Consider the following 12,302-nt stretch of genomic DNA (forward strand, 5'->3'; position numbering starts at 1 on the left):
ATTCCTAAATATTTGGATTAAATAATACACTTCCTAAATAATAGATATATCAAAGAAAAGGCCATTAGAAAAATTGAAAAATCAAAAATATTTTAAACTAAACTCAAATGAAAATACTACTTATCATAATTTGGGCAGTGTAGTTAAAACATAGCTTAGGAGAAAAAGAATATTTAATTTATACGTTAGAAAAATTTTTAAAAAGTTCTAAAATCCATAATCCATTTTCTAACTTCGAAAAATAGAGAATAACACTCTAACCCTAAAGCAAATAGAAGAAAATAAATAATAAAAAATAAAATATATGTCAAATTAAGGACAGGAAAGCAATAGAGATAATGAATTAAAAAAAAGAGCTTGTTGTTTTAAAAGATCAATAAAATTGCTAAACCTCTAACCAGGTTAAGCAAGAGAGAGTGAGACAAATAGCCAATACCAGAAATAAAAAATAATAAATTCTGATCCCATACATATTAAAAAGATAATTACAGAATGCTAAGGACAATGTAATGTTAATCAAATAAACTAGATGAAATAGACCAACTCCTCAAAAGACACAGACTATCAAACCTCACACAAGAATAAATACATATCTTGAGTAGCCCTAAATCTATCAAATAAGTGGAATTAATAATGACCTGGGATAGCTGGGATGCTCAGTCGGTTAAGCATCTGCCTTTGGTTCAGATCACGACCTCGGGGTCTTGGAATTGAGCCCTGAATTGGGCTCTCCACTCAGCAGTGAGTCTGCTTCTCCCTCTCCCTCCGTGATCTTTCTCACTTTTACTCTCTCTCAAATTAAATAAAATCTTTTATTTTATTCTATCTTTTATTATTATGTTCAGTTAGTAAACATATAGTACATCATCAGTTTTTGATGTAGTGTTTGATGATTCATTAGTTGCATGTAACACCCTGTGCTCATCACAACATATGTTCTCCTTAATACCCATCACCCAGTTACCCTCAACACCCTGCCATCCTCCCTTCTGTAACCTACAGTTTCCTGGTGTCCAGAGTCTCTCATGATTTGTCTCCCTCTCTCATTTCTTCCCATTCTGTTTTCCCTCTCTTCCTCTGTGGTCCCCTATGCTATTCCTTATGTTGCACATATGAGTGAAACCATAAAATAATATCTCTCTTTGCTTGACTCATTTTACTTAGCATAATCCCCTCCAATTCCATCCATGTTAATGCAAATGGTATGTATTCATCCTTTCTGATGGCTGACTAATATTCCATTGTATGTATTATCACATTTTTTCTTTCTGCCCAAGAAAAATCATATGATTATTTAAGTAGATACTATAAAAAATTTGACAAAATCCTTGATAAAACTGTCAGAAAACTAGGAATACAGGAAAATTTTCTAAATTTGATCAGGGACATCCACAAAGTATCCTATAGCTACCATCACACTATTAGTGAGAGACTATGCTAGTTTCAGGAAAAAGGCAAGATATCTTCTTGCACAACTACTATCCTGCATCTTACTGGAAGTCTTATCCTGTAGTGTGATAAGACCAGAAAAGAAAAAAGAGTCATACGGATTTAAAATGGAAGAAAGAAAGGTGCCTCACTGGCTCATGTGGTAGAGTGTACAGCTGTTGATCTCAAGGTTGTGAGTTTGATCCCCACATTGGGTGTAGAGATCACTTGCATAAGCCTGGTGGTGGGTATTAAGGAGGGCACATATTGCATGGAGCACTGGGTGTAATGTATAAACAATGAATCTTGGAACACTGAAAAAATGAAATAAATAAAATAAAATAAAATAAAATAAATTCCTAGGTTAAAAGCATGCTGAAGAGGTAATAGATTAATTGAATTTATAAATTGTATCAAAACTTATAAAATTGTGCATTTAATATGTGTGAAAAATTTTAAACAATATTTAGGTGTGCATTTAAAAATAAGACTATAAAAATATTGAACTTTAGATGGTAGGTTTTCTTTTTACAGTAGTTTGAGTCAGTGATTCTGAATCTGTTTTCCCTGTGTGTTGCCTTGAACAAATACATAAATACATTGAAAATAAAGCAAGAAAATAAATAAATAAATAAATAAAACAGAAGAAAGAAAACTCTATTTAGAGATGACATGATTATATAAAATTTCCAAGAAATCTACAGAACAAAACAACAAAAATTTCCAGGAGCTAAAGGAATTTAACAAAGTGAAAGAATACAAAGTTAATATAAAAGCAAGTGATGAATAATTGAAATTTGAAAAAAAAAATGAAATACCTTTTATAATTGCACCAAAAAGGAAATATATGTCATGTATGATATATACCTATGCTTTAAAGGTATTGAGTACAAAACATATGAAAAAACTCAGGATGTAAATAATACACAGATGTTTGGTGCTCAGAGAACTCAGTGTTGCTAAGAAGTTAATTCTTCCCAATTTGATCTACAAATTAAGTGTGATCCTGTTCAAAATCCCAAAATGTTATTTTGTAGGTATCAACAAATTCTTTCTAAGGTTTATATAGAAAGACAAAGAATTAGTTAATGAATACAATACTGAATATAAACAAATTTGTGGGATTCATATACCTTATTTCAATACTTATTACTATACATCTTGAATAATCAAGACTGTGTGGTATTGAAAATAAATAAACATAAATTAATTAATAGTAGGGAGCAGAGAACCCAGAAATAGATACAGACAAATATAGTTAACTGATCTTCAGCAGGAGAACAAAGTTAATTCAATGGTGCTGGAACAAAGCAATAGATGATACTAGAACAAAGGGATATTTATATGGAAAAATGGGAGCTAGAAACAGAACTTAAATGGTTCACAAAAATTAATGCAAAATAAGCCAAAGAAATAAATGTTAAATGCAAAACTATAAACTTTTTTAAATTATTTTTTTATTTTTTATAAACATATATTTTTATCCCCAGGGGTACAGGTGTGTGAATCACCAGGTTTACACACTTCATAGCACTCACCAAAGCACATACCCTCCCCAATGTCCATAAAACTTTTGAGAAAAAAAAAAAAGAACATCTATGTGAACTGTTTGTGATGAGTTTTTAGATATGACACCAAAATCACAAAGAATAAAAAAAAACATGAGATTTATTAAAATTAAAAATTCTGCTTTGGCAAAATACACTGTCCAGTTAATGAAAAAGCAGGGCACAGATTGGGATAAAATATTTTCAAAACACATGTCTGATAAAGATATTTTATCAAAATATAAAAATAACTCTTACAACTCAGGAATAAGAAAATAAAGTTTTTTTAAAAGATTTTGTTTGTTTATTTGACAGAGAGAGAAAGAGAGATCACAAGTAGGCAGAGGCAGGCAGAGAGAGAGAGAGGAGGAAGCAGGCTCCCCGCTGATCAGAGAGCCTGATGCGGGGCTCCATCCCAGGACCTCGAGATCATGACCTGAGCCAAAGGCAGAGACTTAACCCACTGAGCCACCCAGGTGCCCCAGAAAATAAACTTTTTGAAGAATGGACAAAAAATATAAATAGACACATCACCACGGAAATATACAGATGGCAGGTAATGACATGTAAAGGCACTCTGTATTATTGTCATTAGGGAGACACAAATTAAACAAAAAATGCCATACACACCTAAGAAAATATTAAAATCCAAACAACTGATGATGCTAGTCACTGGTGAAGATGCAAGAAACAAAAACTATCATTCATTGGTAATAATAATAAAGAAATGGTAAAACCATACTTGAAGACAGTAAGGAAGTTCCTACAAATCTAAATGTTCTACCATACATTCAGCCACTGTGCTTCTAGGTATTTGCCCAAACAATTTGAAAACTTATATTAAAAACTAGCATAGGAATCTAACAACTTATTTATAATTGCCCCAAACTAGAAGTAACTAAGGTATAGTTTACAGATGAATGCATACAAACACTGTGGTACCTCTACATCTACAAAACAATACAGATGAATCTTAAGTTTATTTTGCTAGTAAAGTAGCCAGTTGGAAAAGAATACATAGCATGCTGTCATTTATATGACATTCTGAAAAAGGAATGATGAAGTTACAGTAAACATATAAGTGGTTGGCAGTGGGAGGTTAAAGCCTGAAAGGATAAGGCACAGTGAACCTATTATGTATGGTGCAGTAGTAGCATATATGACACTACACTTGTCAAAAACCATAGAATTTTCATTTATTATGTTATGATAGTCACAAAACAGTACATCACTAGTTCTTCATGCAGTCTTCCAAGGTTCATTGTTCGAGTATAACAGAGCAATTTGTGCTTTAACACCATCCCGATCAAAATATCATCAGCATTTTTCAAAGTGCTGGAACAAACAATCTTAAAGTGTGTATGGAACCAGAAAAGGGCCCAGATAATCAGGGAAATGCTGAAAAAGAAAAACATTAGGAGAAAGAAAGGAAAAGTGAATTTGGGGAAATCGGAGGGGGAGAAAAACCATGAGAGACTATGGACTTTGAGAAACAAACTGAGAATTTGGGAGGGGAGAATATAGGGTGTCAGGTGAGCCTGGTGGTGATAATTAAGGAGGGCATGTATTGCATGGAGCACTGGGTGTGGTGCATAAACAATGAATCATAGAACACTGAAGAAATTAAATTAAATTAAAAAAACAGCAAAACAAACCTGGGGACGTCACATTGCATGATTTATTAAAAACCTTGGACATTTATAGCACTGAGTGAACCTTAGTATGTGCAAGTAAAAAAAAAAATTAGCAGGTTAAGGGATCAATGCACAATGTAAAACAAACAAACAAACAAAAAAAAAAAAAACAAAAACCATACTGCATTGTAAATGTGTAAAACGACCTCACTTGACATGGATGGAAGTCCTCTTACTAGGGGACTCAGTGGAATCTGAAAGGCAAAAGGTAAAATGGGACTGTATTTAAAATAGTTGTTTAAGATGAGTATTTTGGTTAGCAATGTTGAAAACATTATGTACACAAACTGGAATTGAACAATTAGGTACATTGTTGGCAGATGATGTAAAGTTTCTTATTGTTGTGGTATAAGGTTACAGACAAAGAGAGGTTAGAATAATTCAAGTGATAATGGATTTGAGTTGGAAGCGTCAGTATAAGTAGTGTTTAACTCAGTGTAACTCATTTATGTGTGTATATGTATGGCTACACATATAAATATTGATATATGTATATATACAATTATTGTGAATATACATAAGTAGTGTTTAACTCAGTGTAACTCATTTATGTGTGTATATGTATGGCTACACATATAAATATTGATATATGTATATATACAATTATTGTGAATATACATATTTTCTTACTCTGTTAGCTGAGAAAGCAATGACAATCCAGTAGCAAAAGGCACATCTAAAACCCAGATCTTGGTTTCTATACTCATCACCCATAAAACAAACCAGGATCCTTTTAAAAATGACTGATTCCATGAAAGGACAAGAAATATAAAAAATGTCCCAGAACATCTTCTAGTGCCAGAAAGTAAGGAAGTGCTAAATACTCCCCCCATATACACACTAATAAAAGCATGTCAAAGTGATACAGGAATGAACCAAAAGAGCTTCTTATTGTCAAAACTAGAAAAATTTGAACAAAATTAATGGCACCATATTACCTAAAGTTAAAAAAAATAGATATTTGTGAATTCACAGTAATATAAAAATGAATAAATTGGGAAGAATAGACAGATTTCTTGTATAAAAGATTCAAAATAATAATTGTAGATATCTTAGTCTCAAAGAGGTGCAACATTACTCCTCACTCCTCAAATGTTGCCTTGCATAGCAACTTCCTTCCAAAGGGTACCATATGAAAATTGCAGGTAGGAGAAAAAGTATATTCAAACACACACAAAAAATTATCTTCAGAGTGGAGAAACCTGACAAACACTACTTCAGGTAATAAAGGTTAAAGTAAAAAGTGATAACTCATGTTGATAATATGAATCCTTGTTCTGATATGATGTGAATGGTTCTTTACTTTCATGATGCTTCTCCCCAAAACCCACAAACCCACTATTAATCACAAGAAAATAATTAGACAAATCCCACTTGAGACACACTCTATAGCAAACTTGACCAGTTCTCAAAGCTATGAAAATTATCAAAACAAAGAGAATCTGGTGTGCCTGGCTGGCTCAGTCAGTAGAAAATGAAACTCTTCATCTCAGAGTCATAAGTTTAAGCCCTACAGGCACATGGTGCCTAGTTAATAAAATATAAACAAACAAATATTTTTTTTTAATCAAGGAAAATCTGAAAAAGAGTTACAGCAAAGGCCACCTAAATAGACATGAAAACTAAATTAGTGTGACATCCTGTATGGGATCCTGGAACAGGAGTAGGACATTAGGTAAAGATAATAGTAGTATGAATAAAATATAGACTTCATGTCTATAATAATAATGTGTCAATATTGATTTTTTGTAGGACAAATATAAAATATTAATATGATGTTAATAGTATCTAATATACAACATTAATAATAGTGAAACAGAGGGTGGTATTTTTGAGAAATTTCTGTTATCACAACCTTTATTTATAAATCTAAAACTTCTAAAAACAACTTCTAAAATAAGTTGTTTGAAAAGTTTAAAAATCATTCACTGAGCATTATATGCAACTAATGAATCATTGAGCATGACATCAAAAACTAATGATGTATTATTTGTTGACTAATTGAACATAATAAAAAATCATTCAGTGTAATTCATCATAGTAACACAAAAGAGGAAAAACATTGTATGATTATCTCAAAAATTTAAAAAAGTATTTTATAGAGTATTAAACCTATTCCTCATAAATATCATAGGAACTAGGAATTGAATAAAATTATTTAATGAAATAAAAAGAATTTACAAAAGAAATCAATTGCAAAATCGTTGATAATGAATATATTAAAAAATCATTGATAATGAATATATTCAAAGCTTTCCCCTGAGGTTGGGAATAAAGAATTTTCTGTCACCATTTCTGTTCAACACTATGCTGGATGTCCTAATGCAATAAGTTATGGAAAAGGAATAGTGTGCAACAATTAGAAATGGAAAGGTATGTTTATTTAAAGACAACAAAATAGTGTATGTGAACCATTTATTATCTATTTCTCTATTATCTGTATAATCTGAACATGTAAAATTAAAATTGAGTTAGTTTAACAAAAGTGCTGTATTAACAAGCAAATAACTACAATGATATCATTTCTGTGTGAAATAACAAAAATGAAGATTCATAAATACAACACTTTCAGGAATATCAGAAACATCAATTGCATAGGTCTATACATATTATAAAACATTATTCTAAGAAAGTAAATAATATCTTAGAAATGCAGGGATTTAATATATTCAAATTGGCAGATTCAGTTACATATAAATTTTAATTTCTTCCACAATCTCATTTTATTTATTTATTTCATTATAATTTTTTTATTGTGTTATGTTAGTCACCATACAATACATCAATCAATGTAATAACATTCCAAGTACAAATCCTGTTAAGTTTTTTGGAAACCGCCCATTTAATTTCACAAGTTATGTAGAATACAAAGGGCCCCAAAAAATCTCAGTCATCTTGATGAAAATGAGGAAAATTTTATGAATTAAATGACAAAATTTCAAAATTTCAGTTTTATAGGTTACAGAGTTAAGATTGTGTACTGAGAACAAACAGAAAACTAGTCCAGTCGGGAATAAAATCAGCTTCACAAACAGATCAACACATATGTGATTACTTGATTTATTTTTTTTCTTATTTTCTTTTTTTTAAATTTATTTTTTATTTATTTTCAGCATAACAGTATTCATTATTTTTGCACCACACCCAGTGCTCCATGCAATCCATGCCCTCTATCATACCCAACACCAGTACCCCAACTCCCACCGTCTCACCACTTCAAAACCCTCAGATTGTTTTTCAGAGTCCATAGTCTCTCATGGTTCACCTCCCCTTCCAATTTCCCCCAACTCCCTTCTCCTCTCTAACTCCCCATGTCCTCCATGCTATTTGCTATGCTCCACAAATAAGTGAAACCATATGATAATTGACTCTCTCTGCTTGACTTATTTCACTCAGCATGATCTCTTCCAGTCCTGTCCGTGTTGCTACAAAAGTTGGGTATTTGTCCTTTCTGGTGGAGGCATAATACTCCAGAGTGTATATGGACCTCATCTTCCTTATCCATTCATCCATTGAAGTACATTTATTATAAATCAAGTAATCCACAGACTGTGGATTACTTGATTTATAATAAATGTACTTCTTTTGCATGATGAGTAAAGGATGGTCTGTTCAAAAGTTTATGCTAGGTATATTGGATATCAATATGAAAAAATGAGTCCCATTTTCAAACCATACAAAGGAAATACAAATGGAGAGATTAAAATAGCAGATGGGGGAGAATATCTACAGGGGACCTGTCTTCAGTACTTTTTCTTACACTGAGAATATTAAATGGTATAACTTGCCCATGCAGGGAACTTCTGGGGAAAATGAGAATAATTACATGCAGAATGAACTTATTTGTTGAAGCCTAACCAATAAGCATGGTGCTGCTTTACCAAATTTTGGGCTACAGAGATGTATAGTAAATACATAAACTGTGTGGAATAAAAAGCTAAAGTGCTAAGCTAAAATCTTTTTTAGCACAGGGTCAAATTATCCCCAGCTTACAGAGCTGAGTTTAAAAAAGATACTGCCAGGGTGCCCGGGTGGCTCAGTCAGTTAAGTGTCCAACTCTTGATTTCAGCTTTGGTTATGATCTCAGGGTCCTGGGATGGAGCTCTGGAGTCTGCTGGAGATTCTTTCTTCTTCTACTTCTGCCCCTCGCCTCTATTCTCTCTCTCTCTAAAAGGAATAAATAAACAAAATTTTAAAAATAATAAAATAAATAGGAAACTGCAGTGGCACCAAGTATGAAAAAGAAGTAGAATGATACAAAAATAAAAATTAATTTGAATTCTCCTCAATAATTACAGAGACACATAATTCCAAATATATCTACAGACTAAGAAAGTGTAACCACTAAGATATTTAGGTTCATTCTTTAAGGGAACATGGATATTTTGATGGCTAATGTTTCTCCATGGGTGATTTACCTATGTAATATTTTCAGGAGATGCAATATCTTCAGGAGAAATTTATACCTGAAGTTTTGTTATGATTCAAGCTGAAAACCTTGTAGTTCATTGGTATTGTTTTTATGACACATTATTGGGGTGGATCTAAATTCACATGCAGATAAATGTATTTCTGTTAGATTATTTTGAGTTTTCTAAGGTGCTGTGAAATAATGTGGATCATAAATGAGCAACTCACAATTTAAGTACCTTGGAATTTGCACCCAGAAGTTTGAGATTAAGGCATATGCTTTGGCCATAATACCTGAGTTTGAATAGAATCATAAGCAATCTGATACCTGATATATAGCTTCTTATTATCACATGGCATTATTAGGTTTATTTCAGGAAGAAAACATACGCTATGAGTAATGCCATTTTTTTTTCTGCTCTGGCATCTGGCAGATACAGGAAGTTATAAAGACTGGTTAAGAGTAACATATTGTTTCTGAATAAATGCCCCTGACCAAGGTACTTTATTTGCTCCAACTTGACTATATTTAGTGAACCTCTGGATTATAGTCAAAGGAATGTGGTCTTTTTTGAGTAAGGACAACCAATATCCCTAATGTAGAAACCACAGAGGAGCACATGAACAATGCATATATGAGATATATATTTTTCATCTTTGACTACTGTCCCAACCCTGTGTGCAAAGACAAAAATAAATGGAGAAGAGAACCATTTCACTCACTTCATCTGGGGCACCATTAACTACACAGTTGTCCTGCACTGAATTTATTATATATCCAGTTCACTTGGGATCAGATTGAGAATTCCGTCCACAGTAAGAGTTTTCAGTACAAAGAAGTCTAGGTGGAGGGGGTACCATGATTTGAGTGAATTATGATGTCTTGGGGAGATATGATAATATAAAAATCATGCTAGGATTACATAGGGGCCCTGGAGAAGTGATAATCCCAGATTGTGAAGTGGAAGAAGGGGTTCTTAGCTTTACTAGAGTAGAAATTCTAATGATGGGCTTCTGATAATAAATCTCCTGTGTAAAACTTGTTCATCCACCTCTTCCTATGTCTTCTCAAGTTAGAAATACTCTTATACTAACTCCATTTTGGTTCCTCATTACCATATTTTTTTGGGAAATCATACTCCACTTTTTAAAAATATTGTGTATTGCAGTAATCTGACTGGCATGATATGCACCATTACATGAATTAGGGCTAGTTAACTACCTTTGGTAACTAAAAAATTCCAAATTGGGATAGGGAAATAGGGAAGACTTACCTCTGGGACATTTAAGTCCATTTTCAAACAATGTGACTATCATTATGCATTCCTTTTCTCCCAGGGTCATGTATATGATGGGCTCTTGAACAGAATAATTTCATTTTTTACCTGAGCTTGCTTTAACTGAAAGCTGAAAGAGTTTTATGATTCATTTGGAATTTCTATGCTGCAATATTAGCTTGGGTCTAAATGACCAAGTAGACAAAACCAACCATTATATTATTTCATGTTTTCAAAGTATGGGTCATTTTCAGATTATGAATATTCAAGTCTCCTGACAACTGTGAACAAAAGATTGAGAGTGAGACATTTGTTTTCCCGTGGATGTAACAATGAAATTAGAAGCTTCTTGGTATATTATTTACTGTTTAGGAGTAGTTCCCAAGAGATGCAGTTTTATTTTTCCTCTTTTTTTAACATTTAATTTAATTTTATTTTTTTCAGTGATCGTTTCAGTGATTCGTTGTTTAAGCACCACACCCAGTGGTCAATGCAATACATGCATCCTTAGCACCAACCACCAGGCTCACCCAAACTCCCATCCCCCTCCCCTCGAAAACTCTAATTTTGTTTCTCAAAGTTCACAGTCTCTCATACTTATTCTCCCCCTCTGAGTTCCCCCAATTCACTTTTCCTTTCCTTCTCCTATTGTCCTCCATGCTATTCCTTATGCTCCACAAGTAAGTGAAACCATATGATAATTGACTTTCTCTGCTTGACTTATTTCATTCAGCATAATCTCCTCCAGTCCCGTCCATGTTGATACAAATTTGGGTATTCATCCTTTATCATGGCTACCTAATATTCTATTGTATATATGGACCATATTTTCTTTATCCATTCATCTGTTGAAGGGCATCTTGACTCTTTCCACAATTTGGCGACTGTGGCCATTGCTTCTATGAACATTGGGTTATATTTGGCCCTTATTTTCACTACATCTGTATCTTTGGGGTAAATACCCAGTAGTGCAATTGCAAGGTCATAGGGTAGCTCTATTTTTAATCATGTGGGCAGAAGTGGACAGAAGACATGAACAGACACTTCTCGAAAGAAGACATACAAATGGCTGAGACACACAAAAAAAATGTTCATCACCATTAGCCATCAGGGAAATTCAAATCAAAACCACATTGAGATACCACCTTACACCAGTTAGAATGGCCAAAATTAACAGTACAGAAAACAACAAGTGTTGGGGAGGATGTGCTGAAAGGGGAGTTCTGTTAACACTGTTGGTGGGAATACAAGTTGGTGCAGCCACTTTGGAAAACAATGTGGAGATTCCTCAAAAAATAAAAATAGAGGTACAGTTTTCAACTTTGACTACTCTCCTACTCCTTTCCTCTTAAGTAAAGACTACTGAAGAAGAGTACTTTCTGACATTCTACACTAGGGACACATGAGAGCTATCCAGACTAACTTTGCTGAATCTTCCCAAACTCCAATGCACTTTATCACAAGGGTTTAAGAATGCCAACTCGAGTTAGAATTTTGAGATCAAATAGATCTATAATGAGAACGCTATGGCTTGGGTCATATTTTATGATAATATAAAAATTATGCTGACACTAGCATACGTGCCATTCTCAGAAAGTGTTGTAGAAGTGTCCTAGACTAAGAAAATATAGCTTTGAAAGCAGATACAATAAAAAAGAAGATGTAGTCATTGAAAATTTAGATAAGTAATTGTATCCGAATGAAAGCATCAGATTGGACGGTGATTGCCCCAGTAAATTGGAAAAAAGAAGAAAGAAAGAAAGAAAGAAAGAAAGAAAGAAAGAAAGATAAAAAACAGTTATGCTACTAAATGGCAAAATTAGAAATACAGCACCAGAGAAATCAACTTATTTTTTTATTTCAGTATACAATGTATCAGCCCTATTCTTTTTTAACTCCAGCAATTCAAATGCCTTTTAGAATGTATTGAAGATTGTTGCAAGAAC

At 33.0% G+C, this 12,302-nt stretch overlaps 1 non-coding gene across 1 annotated transcript; it reads left to right on the plus strand.

The window, feature by feature from the left end:
* Positions 1 to 9,931: 9,931 nt before the first annotated feature.
* On the plus strand, positions 9,932 to 10,012 carry LOC123389366. The gene has a single exon (XR_006603973.1). It is a non-coding gene; the product is annotated as a small nucleolar RNA SNORD115 (small nucleolar RNA).
* The last annotated feature ends 2,290 nt before the right edge of the window (positions 10,013 to 12,302 follow it).

This window comes from Mustela putorius, unplaced genomic scaffold, assembly GCF_011764305.1.
Source record: "Mustela putorius furo isolate JIRA1106 unplaced genomic scaffold, ASM1176430v1.1 tig00003972_pilon_pilon_pilon, whole genome shotgun sequence".
Lineage (NCBI taxonomy): Eukaryota > Metazoa > Chordata > Mammalia > Carnivora > Mustelidae > Mustela > Mustela putorius.